Raw genomic sequence first — 19,773 nt, forward strand, 5'->3', positions numbered from 1 at the left:
CTACTGCTCTAATTGAAATATCAGACTCTTGTGGCACACCTTGTTGCTCCTGGTTCATCTGTTAACATTATGACAGAAGCTGAAACTCCATCGAAGCTCATGTTAGCGGAATCAATAATGTGAGTACAGTTGCTAATTCACGTGTTAGTACAACAATTAAGTTACAATTCTCTAACTTTCAAAATCAGCTAGACTTTATAGTGCTGCCTAAAGTTACTCAAATGCTACCTAGTTCAACAATTGATACTTCAAAATTGTTTATTCCGCCTAACATATATTTAGCTGACCCATTTTTCTACCAGCCGAACAAAGTTGATGCTCTCATTGGAGCAGAAGTTTTTTATCACCTTCTTTGCGTCGGACAAATACGATTGGCAGATGGGAATCCTATCCTGCAAAAAACTTCCTTAGGTTGGATAATATCCGGAAAGATACCAGAGTCTTCACATTCGGATGTTCCATCCCTACACTGCTGTCTTGCATCATCAGAAGATGTTCAACAACAAATTGAAAAATTTTGGTCTGTTGAAGAATTGCATTTCAACATGTCCGAATTCAAGTTTCATGATGCCATGAAATGCTGCAAACGGTTGAAAAATGCTGAATACTCTTTGATTATAAAGAAAGGCCAAAATTACAACCAAAGAGTTAGTTATTTACAACTCTTCTTTTGTTTTAAAATAGAAAATTTCTATTTCTCAAAACTATTACTCAGCATTTTCTACATTTATGCGTTAATAGATACTTTCAAGATAATGATTCTGCTTTTGCTATTTTTGCTGTTGAATTCAAAGATTATTCATCCCTATAAGTCTGTTGGTATAATTGTGTTGAGTTAGAATCCAATTTAATCCTTTAAAAAAGGGATTATTTATTATAACTATAATGTAATAGATTTGGATATGATTTCATTGTTCATATGTCATTTAATTTTGTTTTATCACATGGATTTCTTGAACATTTTTAACTTTATTATAAAGTTTATTATAAAGAATGTAAAAACATATCTCTTTCACTACAATAGAAGTTATAATTGAAAAACTGAGAAAAGTGAATCGGTGACTATTGTTGGGCAAAATTTGCACTACCAAAATGAAAATAATAAAAATATTAAGAAATAAAGGAAATTAATTAACTATTTAGCTATAGATTAAATACTACATAAAAAGGGCACTTTTAATTAAATCCACCCATGTATGAATTTCACGGCATGGACTATAACATGACTAATATGACATGGACATGTAGATGCACAATATGTAATTCAAACTTAGATCATCTAAAATGATAATGTTTACTTTTAACTCTTTTCATACAACAAAAAATGATCAAAATAAAACAGGGAACATTTCCTCCATTTTAAATATATGATATAAACAACACTGTCTATTCTATTCTAAATAGAGTAACCAAAATTAATTTACAGTAGTATTAAATGATGTCTATTTCAAGTTGCAGTAACTCATGTTTCATAGACGTGTCATGAAAAAAAAAATGTAAAGACAGCAAATTCTACACGAAACATTAAGTGAAAAATAAAAAAGTATAATAATAATTTATTAAATCTGGAAATAACTTTTCAAACAAAAACATGAAGCCTTATTATAAACTTTAATATAGTAGCTACACTTACAGATAACTTAAAATTCTTTTTTTATTAAGCACATACTGAAAAAAGTAACAGGAATTGATAATTAATTTAGAAAAGTTATTTTGTAAAGTTAATAAACTAGATACAACTATGAAATTAAATATTTTAAATTACTTTTTTTCTGGGTGGCATGGAGTTAGCCCAAAATATTGCCCAGAAAATAAAACATGTAAAAAACAATAATAAACGATACACTGATTGCACACTTACAGTTTGTGAAATCAAAAACTGTAATTCATTAAGAATTTAATCTCCTAAACAGAGTAGAATAATACAGATTTTAATAAATATTCAAACAGCTAGATCAACAAAAAATTCAAAAGAAAAACCCACTAATTAAAAAACAAAAAAAATAGTGTTAAATTAAAAAAAACACAAAAAAACAAAATGGAAGATTGATAAAAAAATTCTAATTATCATTTAAATAAAACTCATTATAATAATTCTTACTTAAATCTTACAACAACTTGTCTTTTGGATAATGAAGTGGAGGCATCTTGTAAAGTAGACAATTTAAAGCGCTTATAAGTTGTTATACTAAATTCATATCAGATGCCCAATTTTATTAAGTAAACCATAAAACAGAAAGAAATTTAAAGTTACTTCTGGCTTATTAAAAATGAAATAATAAAGTCATGTAAAAATTTTTAATTTCACTTATTACATTTAAATTTTATTGACATATATTACCTGAGAAGCACAAACATTTTGACAACATTGCATAACTAGAAGATATATGTAAAAATGATATTATTTTGCAAAAAAAATTAACTATAACTAAAATAAGAACTTTTATAACCCACATTATATAAACAAGCAATTAAGTACGTTTTCCTAAAGTAAATGCAAATAAAATAACAACTGACAGTGAAGGTATATTACTTAGCGATAAAAGAATCAACAATTACCATAATAAAAAAAGAAATATATTCAGTTCTAAGTAACTGGTTTATAAAAATTTATTAAAAAAAATTATTTGAATCACATATGATTATTGTAATTAGAAGACAATAGTTCAAAATTCAGAAAGAAAGAAAAAAATTCTATTCTGATGATCATATTGTGTTATGATAATTATGTTTTTTCTACCTCCTTTTCATAATTTTTAAGTTGCGACTGCATCAATTGCTTAACAATGCTACTTGACAACAACCTGCTTTGATACTGTTACCCATATATTTGAAATTCTGACTGAAAGCAGTAATGATTTCTAGTTAATTAAGAAAATTATTTTAATGATAATCTGCAAGGTGAATTTAAGCAATTTAGAAAAAAATTGGGAGCGGGTATAATAATGTAGAATTCTAATTAACTATTAAAAAGAAATAAGTAAATAAAACAAAACAACCTAAAAAAACTAATAAAAAGAATGATACTTACTCAATTTTTCTATAATTTCCATTTTTAGAAGTCAACACCAAATTATAAAAAATTAACTTATATAATTTAGTTACTAGCTTCAAAAATTTTAATTTAAATGATTAGAAAAAGATAAATTTTATATCTTAGAACCTTCTTTATGTCGATTTTATTTATTTTTTTAAATTATATAAGCCTACAAAAACTGTTACCTGTAACCAAGCCACAGGCAAGAAAAACTAAACTCAGAAACATAATATTAACAATAATAATAAATATGCAGAAAATAATGTACAAAGTCTGTTAGCAAGTGCTAAGACTATCTAAAATAGAAGACTATGAAGATCTTTTTTGGAATATTTAGGATAAAAGTACTTCTAATTTTTTCAGATTACCTCAGGCAATACGTACGTAGAATATAACAATCCAGTATTTTGCAATAATAAAACAATAAAAAACATTTTTAAATGTTTTATAGTCAGTATAATTTCTTGTTTAAAAAATTTTCAATTTAAATTATCTAGAAAAATAAAAAGGATAACTGATATTGTTCTGTTTCATTGTGAGTAGGGTTTGATGAAGCAGAATAAAAATATGCATGGGCTGAATTAAGAATGTAGGTTTTTTTAAAGTTAATAAGATTAAATTATGTATGTGTAAATAAATATCATTATCTGATTTAGTTGAAGCCACAAAATTTGTGGTAATAACACTACTGATAAAATTAAATGCCTTTCAAGGATTCCTGCTGAAAAAATTAAAAGCAGCTAGGTACAACCCCAAATCCCCTATTTCTCTGTTAACCCATATAAAACAGCCACACGAAATTATCGATTGTTTAATTTAAAATTACTGGTAATTATAAAACAATAACAGGAAACATCCAAAATGAAAAGATTTATGGCTTACTACAATAATAAATAATAACTGAAAAATCTAAACATCAGTATTGTAATTGGTTTTATTATATTATATAAATTTTTTACTTCCCTAGATGTAACCTAACATCATATGAACATTTAAAAAGTTATTTCTTATACACACATACACTCGCATATGAACATACTCGCACACATGTGACTTTGTTAATTAGTTTTAAAGTAAGGATTTATTTTATCATAATTTTGGAATAAAATAAATTATTTGTAAGTAACCCAAAATTGATTGGAACAAGAATATTGTTCAAGTAGGATCCTAAAAGTAAAAACATTACCATATTTCAAATTTCTAAATGGAATCTACATTAAATGTATGAAGTAATTATAGTTAAATAATTATTATTTCAAAGCAGTTAGTGAATTTGTTGCACGGTAGCTTTTTTTTGTAAACTGAAAGCATATTAAGGAGAGGCTAATAACTAATTATGTTTAAATTACACAAAAAAAAAAAACAGGTAGTATTCATGAGAGAAGTGAAACATAAAAATTAATACTACAGAGCAGGGCCCTAATTTTTATTTATAACGGTCCTTAACGTGATCTAAAATACTGAATTATTATATTAATGAGAGAAGTGAATTTAAAAAGGTTTGTGCCTCCAAAAGAAGATATCTTTAGTTGTAATTAAATAATACAAAACACTATTAAAAAAAAAACTTAAAAAAAAAAGTAGTAACCAAATAATAAGAAGCAAAAACATAGAACAATATTTCTAAAGGTAACTTAAAAATTGTAGCTTCTTGGATCACAAGGTTGCATTCTTTGGCTTAGACAACTAGCAGTTTTTGATAAAGAGAAATTTTATATATATATATTTTATTAAATTAAATTTTAACCACCAAAACAAAGTTAATAGATAGATAAATTGAAGTTATATAAATTTCAAAAATCAATATTTGCAGGATCCTGGATCTTCAGTCGGTATTAAATTCTATTATATATTTAATTAAACAAACGTAATTATCAATTATATTAAAACATATTTTTTTAAATCTTTTGTCATTTATTTGAAATTATGTTTTATATTTTGAAAAATATGAAGCGCGGTTTTTCAGTAAAGGCCATTTTCAATTTGCTCCCACTACATGTAGTGGAAAATGGTGCTAGTATAGCATGTTAATTTATATCAACAATCATCTGTTTGCAACAACAGGTTAACATTACTCCGGTTAGTTGCTGAGTTTAGCCGTGCTGAAATGAGTGCTACAATAAATAATCATGTGAGTTGTGAAGTACGATCAGTAATTTGTGATCTATTGGTGAAAAAAATCTGCTACTGATATTCATACAGAAATTGTTGATGTTTACAGACTCGGTGTTATGTGTAAACGTAAAGTTCGCTACTGGTGTCATTTGTTTTGTGGAAGAAGAACAAATGTTCATGATGGAGAACATAATGGATGCCTCTGATTGTCATCACCGATGAATCGACTGAAAATGTGAATGCAAAAATCCATGAAATCAGAAAGCTTACTGCTTCTCAATTATCAACTGAATTTCCTTTTGTTTTTGATCAGTAATTTATGACATTTTAACTGAAAAACTGGGTTACAGAAAGTTGCGTTCCAGATTGATACAAAAAATGTTGACAGAAACACACAAACAAAGACATCTTACTATACCTCAAATATTTTTGAGACACTACGAAAATGAAGATGGTGATTTATGGAAACACATTGCGACCGGTGATGAAACATGGATACCTTATTCAAATGTTGAAACAAAGCAGCAATCATCATTCCCAAAGCCCAAAAAGTTTATGCAAGAAAGTTCAATGAAAAAGCTTCTGTTGATTTTTTAGGGATATTGCTTGATTGAATTTCTTGAACGTGGAAGAGCTGTTAATGGCAATATATACTGTGAAACGCTTACAAAACTTAAGATGTTCAATTGAAAATAAAAGGCGCAGGAAACTAACCGACAGGATTTTGTTTCTCCATGATAACGCAAAATCTCACACGGCAAACAAAACCACTGAACTGTGACAATTTAATTGGGAAATCTGTGAACATCCACCTTAGAATTCGCATCTTGCACAAAGTGATTATTACCTTTTTCTCCATTTAAAGCAATAGCTTGCATTGCAGAAATTTGAAGTTGTGAAGAATTCCAAAACAAAGTAAATAATTGGTTTAAATCACAAGCAGGAAAATTCTTGAATAATAAAGTTGGTAAGCCGAAATCAAAAATGTATTGTGAATATGTAGCAAAATATTACATATGTGTAAATTTATTTTGTTATAAAAGTTTTTTTTAATTTCTCTTATTTTAATTTTTATATCAAAATAGCCCTTACTTAAAAAAAACATGCCTCATGTAACAAGCATATATGTAAATTTTGCTGTCCAGTACTGTTATGATGTTATCTTTAAAACGTATATTTTACTTTATTCTAATGTCATTATTTCCAAGTTTTAGACTGCATTTTTATTATGTTTTTAATTAAATCATCATGTTCAAAAGTTGATCTGGTGATTCATCATTTTATATTTTTATTTTAAATTTATAAATATAAAATTTTTCAAGTATTTCATTTTTTTATCATTATTACATAAATCTAAAATTTCTCAATTATTTTAATCAGTACGTATGTATTTCATATTTGCATATATTTCTATATTTGTATTCTAACAAACGGTCAACTACATTAAATATACTTCTCTTTTGGTTTTGTATGCTGTGTATGTTCTGTAAATCTTTTTTAAATAAGTATTGGTTTTGCCAATACTGGTATTACAGAAGGATGATGAAGATAAATCTGATGGAAAAAGTGTCAAATGAAGTATTTAAGAAATACTTCATTACACCCTCTTAATGTGTATTAGGTGAGCTAATACACATTAAGAGGGTGATACAAATACAGATAGAAGGGAGAAATTGTAGGGAAGGTCTCGGTTGGAGTTCATAAAACAGATAATGGACGATATGAATTGTGATTCTTACTGGGAGCTAATGATAAAGGCTGATAAGCGAAGAGTGGAGAGTTGCTGCCAACCAGCCTAATGGCTGTTAACCAAAGAAAAAGAAGTATTATTACATTTTTTGGATATACCTCTCAATTTCTCTCTATTACTTTTATTATTGTTATTTTTTTAATATATTTTATAATGCGATTATTTGGATTATATGCTTTTTCTATAATTATTTTTATCATGTACATTAATATTTTTTCTATTATATTTTTGTGTAATTGTATTTTAGGTTTAAGTTATTATTAATCTTTCTGTTATTTTTTTGTTGTTGAATTTTGGTATTTTTATTCTATGTTTTATAGATTTTTTCTATAATTTCACCATCAAAACCAGTAAACATTGCTGCTATTTGTTTAATTTCATATATTTCTTTCATGAATTTATTACTGTTTTTTTGTATAATTAATTGTTCTAAATATCATGTTTTCATATGTATTAATTTTTTTGACCATGGGTGGTTAGAATTTAATGTATTGTAATATTATTTTTGCTGTGGATCTTCTGTAAACTGATGTTTCTACTATATTATTTTGATTTCAATATCTAAAGAATATATTTTTTTCTTACCTTCCATTTAGTACATAAATTTTAATTGTAATTATTAAGTTTATTTAAAATGATCAAATGTTCATTGTTTAGGGTCGGGTTATATAAGATTATAATATCATCTACATACCTTATCAACAATAATATTTGGTGTATATTTAATATGCCATGAATTGTGTTCAGTTTGAATTACGCCTAATTTTAATTATGAACTACTTTATTTTCAAAATTTTATATAAATACGAGGTGTGTGAGAAAAGTAATGAGTGTTACCAACACTGTGAGTGATCTGGAAACGCTGCGTCTACCGGTCTGTGCTAGAACCAGGCATTGGCAAAATAAAAAGTTGTTTTGTAGAGCAACTTTCAGGGCAACTACTTAATCAATGGATGATCTACCCTGATAAAAAATGCATTGTTCTGGGGCAATTAGGGCATTTCTCTAAAGGTGTCGCACTAGGCCATCACGGTAAACCATCGTTTACCACTTGTTCCATCACCTTGCACAGGGTACTGGTCAAGGATATACAACGATACTGGAAGGCATGATTTACCTTTACCAGGTTTCAGTATGGGGATAACCAATGCCTCTAATCAAGAATTTGGAAACACCTGGTCAGAGAAAATGTTGTTATAGATACACAAAAGATGTCATAGTACAATATCGGAGAGGTGTGATAACATACTGAGCCTAATATTATCATTTCCAGGGAAGTTTCATGAAAATTATTCAGAGCATACGTACTTCATTATAAGAAAAGGATGTAATTCATTTTGCGAGTTTCCGGTTTCCAATTGTATATTTTCTACCTGCAACTTTATATCTCACAAACTCAGGGCAGTACGATGATGTAAGTGAAACTGCTCTAAATGACCTTCCAAATATGGTTGGTACATCAAATGGTGCAGTAACAAGGTTATCGCCACTTTGCAGTCCAATCGACTGCAATGACTACCGATCCAAACATGGTTCGAACCTTTCTCCATGCAACAGATGATGATGGTGTTATACGAGAAATGAATTTGACGTAATTCAACCAAGATTTTAGCTTAGCACACCTAAACACTCTATGAAAAACGCCTCTCATGATGCAGAAGGCGCAAAGAAATTTAATTGTCGGTCTTCGATTAAAATTACATAAAGCCCTAAGCCAGTCCCTTAGTGCAGGACTGCAGTCATCATCCCATCAAGGAACAGCAGGTTGCCTTGGCTTTCCAGATGTTAATGAGATGAATTCATTGGCACTATCGAGATTTGGGTGTGTAAACTTCACAAATTGGTGAATCGCACTACTGTTCTCGTCATAATCGCTAAAGGAATCCTTGAATCAGAGCCAGTTCACTTTCTAAACTACCCATCAGCATGGCTGAATCTGAGGCAATTCACTATTACTGACCGAGATTACAATCGGTCTATGATCACTTTCAAATAAGATTTTAGAAACGCACCATGTAAGACATGGGAGCAAGATTGCTGAACTCACTGATAGATCGATGCAAGAAAATGCACCTGATGAAGATGACATAAACTTCCATGATCAATTGTTCAATAAACAGAGATCTAAGTTCTGCCTCAGTCGATCAACAATAATACCTGCAGGAGAACATGCCAATGAGCCCCATGAATGGTGTTGGGAACTCAAATAACCAATTATTAGGGATAAAGAAATCTGGGGAACAGACTAGAAAGATCATTCTCACTAATATCAAAATTTGGAGGAATACATAAGTTGAAGATATTCATTTCGAATATCTGCAGTGAATATCTTCACTGTGATTGCAGGAATGTTTGACACTACAAGAATACGGGTGCTATTATGATTTTAGATACAGTTTTACTGTATTGTATTACCATTTATTAATAATATATTCTATGATAAAAGAATTGTGGTTAGCAAAAAAACCATGTTTTTTATCTACCATGTTTCTTCTCTAACTTCTGCTTATACTACATATGGAAAGTTAATATAATTTATCTTACGGTTAGGCAGTTTTATGTCTTTTTTTTTCAATTAATAAAAAGTTAGTTTTCCATCACTTAGAGGTCTAACACTTGACTTACAAAATTGATATTTATACATTTTATGCATTTCAGTAAACCTAACAGTAGAGTGTTTGAACCAACTTGACAGCTTACACCATTATTGAGCAATGATTATTACAAAATTTTAATTTTGACAGCTATTATGAGTAGAACCCAACGGCCGAATGCAACCATTCGTATTTTTGTAATTCCCTAACTATGCTTAATAGAATGCTGAAATCAAATCAAAATCAGAGACAAACGTGTTCACACACATACTTATTTTATTCAATAATTAACTGTTCATTTGTTGAAAGTCTAATTAATAAAACCAAAAATTCAAGATGATATAATTAATTATATAAGCTTGAAGGTTACGTTTAGGGGAAATTTTGAAGTATATTGAAAATACAAAGTACAGGTGTTTTTAAATCTAAAATATTCTGGTTGAAAAGCAAAGTTGGTCGTATTCTAAAAAAAGAAAATTTCTGATTAAATCGCTTTATTGTTCTATTTAGAATCAAAAAAATTTAACAATAAAATCCCTTTTAAATCGGTTACACTATTAATGTTATACAAAAATGAGTCAACCAGTTAACATGATACAACAAACATCAATAAAGTTTATACAATTTGGGTATTCATGATGGAAGCACGAAGAGTATCTGGTGCGTAAAGATGACATGGACATAGAATCAAAAGGTGGGATGGCGTTTACTTAAGTATATTTAAAAAAAAAAAATTAAAGCTCCAGTTAATGAACTACGCTTATGATCTCATTCTTGCCAGAGACATAATCAAAGTATTAAACTTGTTCTCCTGTTAAAACACTACTTGGTTCATCACCGGTCATAAAAAATATTAAAATATTGTTCTGATTTTTAGTACCAGAAGATATATATATATATATATATATATATATATTTATATGATTTAGAAGTTGGGGTGTCAAGTATAAATTGAAAATTCTGCAAAGATTATATGCTGACATAGTCTACTACATCACTTGATAGAAAACTGTATTTAAAAAATGAAAGATTTACTGTTAACAGAATGAATAAATCAGAATCTCCATTGCTTCAAGCTGTTGCAGACAGAAAGATATGGAAAGTAGGAAAGTAAACTGGTTGAGAAGCCGTGAAATAAAAATAGTTAAAGATGAAGGCAGCACAACTTTTTTTCAGAATGATCTGTCAAATGATTTTCAAAAAGTAAACGTTTGTAAAATAGTTAAAAAATAATCGACAGAACTTGTTTGTATTAAATGAACTTTGCCTGATGCCTAATGTCAAAAGTGAAAATTATACTTTTATTAAAATCAACGAGACTCATTCCTACTGATACATAATAATTTTAAAAGTTTTTTTGACATCAAAAGACGGGCAAACTTTTACAGATGATTTAGAAGAATTTGTTCAAGATATTGATCTTCAAGTGGAAAATTAAGATCAATTACAAATTTGTTACTCAAGACTATTCCTATTTTGAATGAAAATATTTTAGTTTCAAGAGTGAAATTTTTCCATCTATTATTAACAATCTAATATTATTTTCTTTAAAATGTTTTAAAAGATAATTCTAGTTCTTATAAATATTGTGTTTATCTTCTTATAAAAATTTAATTTTTTTAATATCATTATTATATTCAAACTAAAATTATAATTTTATAATCTTGGTGTTTGTTAAGAAATATATCAATACTGTTTAGTTTCAATTTCAATAGTTTAACTAAAAATAATTTGTTTTTCTGTAAATTATTTGTACATTTGAACTCTTGAACTTTTACATTTTTAATTCATTATCATCATTTCATAATGTAATAAAACTCGCAGACCTATTCCGACATTCCAAAGATTCCTCTTTCTGTCTCTCTCACCACCCTCTCTCACAATATCACTCTCATTCACTCTCTCTCCCTCCTTCCAAATGGCGCACAGTTTGGGAATTCTTCTTACACGTCCCTTCCATCACTCTATAATTAGTTATTACATCAATTATGGAAATAATATTAATTCTTGTAAAATCCTCATCTTCACTGGGTATTCCATTCCATTTCTTAAGGCAAATTCCATTTCCTCTTAAGAAATTCTTTTCAGAGGCTTGTAGCTTAAAATTCATTTCTCATGAAAACCCAATCCTTGCATTCATAAAACAGAAAAGATAAAGCAATGGTCTCGTACAACATAACAAAGTTTCTTTCAGCGCATTTTTTATTATAATCCCACAAACACTTCTAAATTATTAGTTTTATTGTGAGTGTTCTTACTCATAACAAAGGAGAGACTACAGCCCAAACAGTGTTATTAAGTATGTATTTAAATCTTACTGGTTTTGCTCCTTTTTTTATTTACTAATGCACATATACCATTTTTTAACTTATTAAATTTTCTAGCCAAACCATGATTTAGTTGATAGAAACATATTAAAAAATATGATATTTTTATTTTTACAAACTGTTATCGTAAAAATTAATATAAATACATATTAACTTAAATTAATTTAACAATAAAAACAAACAAAATAATTTTTCTTAATCTATTAGTGTAAAACGCCTAAAAATAATTCTCATAATAAAAACTCTGTTTTTTATTATTTTTGAGTAATAATAGAGTTTTTATTATGAGAATTATTTCTAGGGATTTTACACTAATAGATTACGAAAAATTATTTTGTTTTTTTTTTTATTGTTAAATTAATTTAAGTTAATATGTATTTATATTAATTTTTACGATAACAGTTTGTAAAAATAAAAATATCATATTTTTTAATATGTTTCTATCAACTAAATCATGATTTGGCTCATTTTATTAAACTGTATCCTTCATATTATGTTTGTAGAGCTGCAGTGTTCTTTTTGAAGCAGTTAACCATCTTTCTTTAAAAAAAATTCAATATTACAATTTTTCATTTTTTCTCATTTTTCAGTTTTTCATATATATATATATATATTATAATATACTATACTATCTATAAATATATACTAAATTTATTGAAATTTTTAATTTTTGATTTATTATTAATCTCCACTAACATAAGAGTACTAATTGTTGTCATAAACATTAATGGCTAACCCACAAGATTGGTCTAGTGGTAAACATGTCTCCCCAAATCAGCTGATTTGGAAGTCAAGAGTTTCAGCGTTCAAGTCCTAGTAAAGCCAGTTATTTTTACACGGATTTGAATACTAGATCGTGGATACCGGTGTTCTTTGGTGGTTGAGTTTCAATTAACCACACATCTCAGGAATGGTCGAACTGAGACTGTACAAGACTATACTTCATTTTAACTCATACATATCATCCTCTTAAGTATTATCTAAACGGTAATTACCAGAGGCTAAACAGGAAAAAGAAAGACACATTAATGGCTATTTTCTTGAAAGTGTAGAATGATGTTAACTCCTTATTGCATGCGTAGATGCAACTGTGTACAATTGAAAAAAAATCATGGGTTTTAATTGTTTGTAAAACAACCTATTAGAAAATTGCCCGATAAAATACATACCCAAAATATTTCATCATTAATAAGAGATGAATAAATGGGGTAGAAAAACTTCCAATAAATTGCTGAGAGTTGTGTAGTTCAAAAAGTTACATAAAACTGAATTGAAAATGAATACAAGTATAATGAGAGAGCCTGGACCTGTTGGTTTTTAGTTTCTTTGTTTTTAGAGGAATGGTAAACACATTGCGGCATATTTATTAGCCAGATAATGTAAAATTTTCAGATTTGTGTAAAAACCGTTCTGATCTGCTACAGTCAAAATACAAACACACATTTGAATGTATTTATCAAGGTAAACACCTGGTTACTAATCGAAGGGAGACTTACAGAAGTTAACATTTTTAATAATTAGGTTTACCTTCCATCAACATTTCTGCATAGATTCTCACAAACTATCTACTCTTTTGAAACTCTTAATCTCTCCGCTTTATGGATTTGGGGTTTTGTCACAAAATAGTTCCAGATTCAAAGCACATTTGTTTTACGGTATAAATTCCTACTTGTGGGATCGGTTGACAAAAGGTAGATGGACCCCCCACAGGCTGATTCCAGACCTCCAGACATGGCTGGGCCGCAAGAATAGTGAGGTTGATCCAATTATGGTATGCTTTGAAGCACACATGACCCAACTAGTCATGGATGCTTCAAAGCATAGGGTGGGTGTGGACATTGAGACCCTCTGCGAAGTGTGACTATTGTCGGGAAAAGAACAATGCAGAACACACAGTGTTTACGTGCAATCAGTTCCTGCAGCATGCTGGAGGGTGTTTATTCTTCCTCAGATAACAAATAGGAACTACATTGCAGACCAAATGGATGGGCGTCTGTGATGTTGGTAAGGATTAACCATACGAAGATGGTGGAAGAAGTGAAGTTGTGAATAATTCCCATGATTCTTTGTTGAAGCTGTGTTTATATTAAAGCAGTTCCAACCGCAATATAGATAACAGAAAAAAGCATACATTGATCAAGTTCAAAGTACGTAAATAACTTAACTAAAACTGGTCTGTTGAGGGGCCAATAGTCCATTTCTTGATTGATAATTCAGCAATCCAGGAAAATAAGATTTTGCAGTTCTGAAATGATAAGAACGGCAACGGCCACCACCAATAAGATGAAACATCTGCTTGCTAGTGAAATTTAAATAAGATACTTCTGCCACTGGATTTGATCTGCAATCATTATCTATCTCATTGTTGTATAATATGGAACACATTAAAAAGTTGTTACAGCAGATCGGATAAACAGTGCACACATTTGAGTAAATTCAATTACTGAAGTACCAAAAGCTTGCCAAAGCTTTAGAAAGAAACATATACAAAATTAAAGCTCGATTAGGACTCAAGAAATCTATAAAACATTGAAATATGTTGATAAAAGCCCGGAAAACTATGTGTAATAAAATAACCAAAGTTCTTTAAAATATGCAATAATATTTTTAACAAAATTTGGGCACAAAATTTACATCTGATAAGAAGAAACAAGATTTCAAAGCTAACAAAAAAAAAAAAATATAACAAAAGTAAGAAGCCAGGATCAACTTAATTGATATACTTTAGTGCACCTCAAGATTGACCATGGCATCCTAACTTTTATTTACATTATAAAACATGTATTAAAAACCATTTAAATTTCTTATAATCTGGTTCCAAGTACAGTAATGAAATTTTTTGTAGAATTTTCTGATTCAGTTTTAGAAAAATCTTTCATTCACATTCATTCAATAATGCAAACTATGTTTTAATGGTCAGACCGAGTATAATTCCACACATTAGTTTTACCTACAAATTTCATATTATTGATCTATGCAGTTTGTATTAATTAAAAGTCTGGACAACAATAAAAAAATTAACAGATTTGAATTGAACATTTAAAAATATTTTTAAAAGATTAAATTTAAAAATGAAAAAAAAACATTAGAAAAATCAATTTAATAAATAAACAGATGCTATAAAATATATAACACTAAACCACTGCATTCAAAAAGAAAATTATATATATTTAGCATGCTAAGACATTCATAATAAAATTAATGAAAATAATTAAAATCTGTTAAAATCTAATGCAAAAATTATTAAGGTAGAAGGTATATTCTACACAGTAATGGAATTAAAAAGAATAAATAAATATACAAGACTGACTCTCAAGACTATAATAAACATTCCATCATTGATCTCCCAGTAACAACAAATATGAAAAATTACGACTAAAAATTGAGTTCTAAAAAGGCATACAATAAATTAACAACTTCACATTTCAGAATGTAGTCGGAAAACAACCATTTTTGGTATATTTATTAATTTAGATTTTTTTAGTTACTAGCTCACAACTGCACTGATAGATTGTCGTCTTGTAAAAATACGATAGCTTAAACATTTCAAATAATTACAAAACACTTTCAAATTAATTACTTATGAATACATCCACATTTCTCTGAATTTTGCTATGTTTAGAGCATGTTTACTATAAATCTAGAAAAATTAACAAAATCAAAAGATATGTAATCTTAGTCAAATTAAAACGTTTTTTTTTTTTTTTTAATTAAAATATTTATCACGAAAGACAAAGGTTTTCTTTAAAGAGTTTTATCTCATTAATGTCTTTAAATAATTCATTAAATGTTATTACTTTCTGCATTATTATTCCTTAAAACTTGTAATAATCAATCACAAAAAGTATCTAGTTTTTAATTTGTTTTACCTTGTAGTAAATTTTTTTGTGTTCTGTAATTTTATTTAGACTTTACATATACAAAAAAATAGGCATTTTAACTAACTTTAGACTTTTATTTCTTCGGTATAAGTTTATAAAATATTCTGATAAATTAAAGTAATTAAAAACCGATCTTTTATAAAGACAATTAAGTAAATACTGCTTCTTCAAAACACATCATCCTAATTTAACTGTGCTTACAAGATACTGACATGACATTTCCAAAACAGGTAATCCAAACCTTTTGCTGAGAGTTTAATTAATAATACTAACAACAACGACAGGTTGAAAACAAGATACAACTAAATATCAAACTTCAAAACAACAACAGATTTAAAAAAATAATGAAATATTATACAGACTATACAAGTGATTTGTATATAAGGATGTTTTGACACCCCACTCTTAGTTACAACAATAATATCTATAAAATATCAATCGCTACAAAATTAAAGTTCATCAATATTATCTTAGTCTAAACTTTCAGTAACATAGCCATTAAAAATAAAGGGACAGGAATGAACATCTGTTTTCCATTTGACAAAAATTCTTCAAGCAGGTAAATAATGAAATACAATTTCACTTTAAATGTGTAACTAATACAAATTAATATAATTTTTGACACATATAACCAATTTTTTTCTAACGCTACAATCAGAAATATTGGTACTTGTTCCAGCTCCCAACAACATTTTTATTTTTGTACTTTGACATGTTAAGATAATTGGAAAAATTCAATATCTTATCGATACATATCAATAATAGATAATTAATGAGTATTGTTAATTAATAAATATTTTACAGCTTATTTTTTGCATAGGCCTTCGCTAGTTTTGTCAATCTGATAATCAGTAAATCTTTTGCCTGATATCTAACTTGAAATTATTTATATTTCAAATAGGTTATGCACAAAGAAGTGCGGGCATAACAATATTATTATAAATTCAAATAGATACCGTGCAAGAGAGATCCATTAGCTTTAACTACCGAAAAAAATGGGCGGTATTTTTAAATTTTTGCATATTACATTCGGTTAGCATATCTGATTAATATTTTACAATAAATAATATAAATTTTAGGAGATAAATTAATTGGCAGTATGGTGTACACAAATTTACAAATGGTACCGATTATCATAAAGATTACCAGAACATTTTACAGAGTATTAAATAAAAAATACATGTTTTTTAAACAAAAAAATATCTCAAATTAAGTCAGCCATGCGTTGTAACTATATGTAAATTCTAACAGGAAGTAGGTTCTAACATCTAAGCTGACATGAACATTATAAAATTAACAACAAACAATGATGAAACAATACAAATAGCTTTAAATTAATATAAAAATATTATATATATAAAATTAATATAAACTATATGTATCTAACCTATAACAAACATATGAATGTACATACAATGTAACATGACTGATAAAAAAAAATTGTATATGTACATAAAACAAATGAGTCTATAATAAAATATATATATATATATATACACGAATGAAAAAATTTATATAAATTTAAAAAAAATAAACTTCAAGCAGCACATCAAAATTAACTAACAACATTTTATACATTAATTTTATGTTAGTACTCACACGTAATGCTTGAGCAGCACTTGTAGTCTTACTAATCTTCAACCCTTATATTGCAATAAAATCACTTATTTAAATATATATAAATAAATTTATAATAAAAAAAGGGTTTTTATTTATTTTTTTTTTTGTACGTGATTAAATATTAACACATGATGAATTAAAAATATCTTGAAAAATAATTAACAAATAAAACACCAATTTAATGCACTTATAATAATTTGCAAACAGCTAGAAATTATATCTTATTAAATCTAACAGATAAAACAAGAAATAATAATAATAAATAATAAAACAAGAAATAATTTTAGGAATCTAAAATTATTATTGTTTTCAATCTATCTCACAGGTGTAGTTAACTATCATTTTCAAATCCCCCTCTGAAAATTCTTTACTGCATCCAGCCACAAGGATGAAAGTTTCCTTATATTAATTTATACATATATATATTTTTTTTTTACCTAAATGTGTTTCACAAAATATGAAGCTACTGTTCAACTACGATATCTTTCTTTAAAAAAAAATAATACAATAAAAATTAAAATACTACCAAACCTACATTACTTTTGCACAAAACATATTAAATAACTTACATTTAATATCCTAGGTTAAGTAATGGGTTACTAATGTTTAATTATTACCGATTAAAGAAAAATAGACATACATTTATTCTAGGGTACATTTTATTTATTTATATATCAACTAAGATCGACGCCCAGTAACAGTTACTGATGGATAATAATAAATCAGTAGTAGGATCGTTAAGTAATTATATGAACTAGTTAAGGCTGTACGTTCAGTAAAAAAAATCAATCACCTTTTTAGATATGTTATTTATTTATTTCCTTCAATACTTTATTACAAGCATCCAAAGCATTTTAATTATAATATAAAATATTGTCGCTTAAAAGATTCCAAAACACGCACGCATAAAAAAAATTTCTTATAATTTAATCGTATTGAAACTCCTGCTATAAACAAATAGGTTTACAAAACTACTTAAATGTTAACTCGACCGATTTTTGTTTTGCACAGAAATAATTAGATACCATCAGCATTTTCATTCTTTCAAATAATTACTTTTTTTTTTAACAAACATACAATAGTTAGAACATAAGCATCATTTTTGTGACACACAGTATGCACAGCTTCAATCAATCTGAAAAAATGTACAATTCTACAATCAATCATCTTATAATTCTTACCTTACATTAATACATTTTAAACAGAAGGAACGACCGATTAAATGAGTTCAAACGTAAAAGAAACTAAAATTAATCTGAAAACCATTTACTACACTACTAAACATCAGAGGTATACTTATTAAATCAGACTTTACCTCGTGTTCCACGAACATTCAGAAGAACTGAAACCTTTTCATAAATAAAAAAAAAAATCATACACGTTAATTAGAAAACAATAACCGCTTAGTAACAAAAAAAAAAGCATACGTTATTTACAGTTACTTTATCAGGATTCATATTAAAAGAAGCACTACTTTGTAGTATAGGTTTTTTTAAATTGCCCTGATAATATGAAACCAGATAAGTTAAGCCGGATACGACTGATCATGTCACCTTTATTTGTTGTATTGTAATAGTCACAGTATAACTTGACAACTGAGTTAAGCATGTTACTTGCAACAAAAAAAAAAAAATATATATATATATATATATATATTATAGAAAAAATATACCATAAAAATAATCAATCTAATCTCAGTAAACATATCAATAAATACATCCTGTGTTAACAGATAAAATTACTATAACCATTATTCAACAAATACTAATCAAGGTAACTTTAACAATATTAAATGATGCTCTTCATCCCATTAGTAATAAACTTGCTACATTTGGAAACATAATTCAACCGATAAGCAAATGGATTCACAGATTACAACGGTGATTCATATTGGTATTACTGAGAGATGGCAGAAACCATCATTATTCTAATTTATATGCGCTCATTATGTGTATTATATCAGACATAGTTCTTCTAATAAGTTTCAAAATATCTTACAGTAATTCAGTAAACATTTATTTTATACATACATCATGTCAGTTTCATTGTACCTTTATATCTTTTTCTTTTTTTAATTTTTTTTTTGATTTCATGTTTTTACATTAATTCTTTTTTTAGTTTAATTTTTTTTTTACGTAAGTAAATAAGTAATAATTACTATTTCAAGAATATGAACAGCCAAAGCCAGCCAGCCAATTCACTTACAAAAAAATATTTTTTTAAATGAAAAACAAGTTGTTATATTAATAATTAAGATTTAATAACGTCAATCTATAAATATAAAATTCTTCAAAAATAGTATACCATCAAAAATAGTAGAGTTCATCATTTTTAGACAGAATTAAATATTAATTATAAAGAACATATATAATATTTAATTATAAAAAAACAACACCAACAGCAAAAAAGAATAAAAAAAGGAACAATAAGAAAATCTGAAGATAAAAAA

General features: G+C 27.4%; 1 protein-coding gene across 3 annotated transcripts in view; it reads right to left on the reverse strand.

Moving 5' to 3' along the window:
• Nucleotides 1-19,773, reverse strand: part of LOC142319750 (very long chain fatty acid elongase 1-like) — a 103,009-nt gene that overhangs the window by 41,023 nt on the left and 42,213 nt on the right. The window lies entirely within an intron of this gene.

This window comes from Lycorma delicatula, chromosome 2, assembly GCF_047948215.1.
Source record: "Lycorma delicatula isolate Av1 chromosome 2, ASM4794821v1, whole genome shotgun sequence".
NCBI classification, from domain to species: domain Eukaryota; kingdom Metazoa; phylum Arthropoda; class Insecta; order Hemiptera; family Fulgoridae; genus Lycorma; species Lycorma delicatula.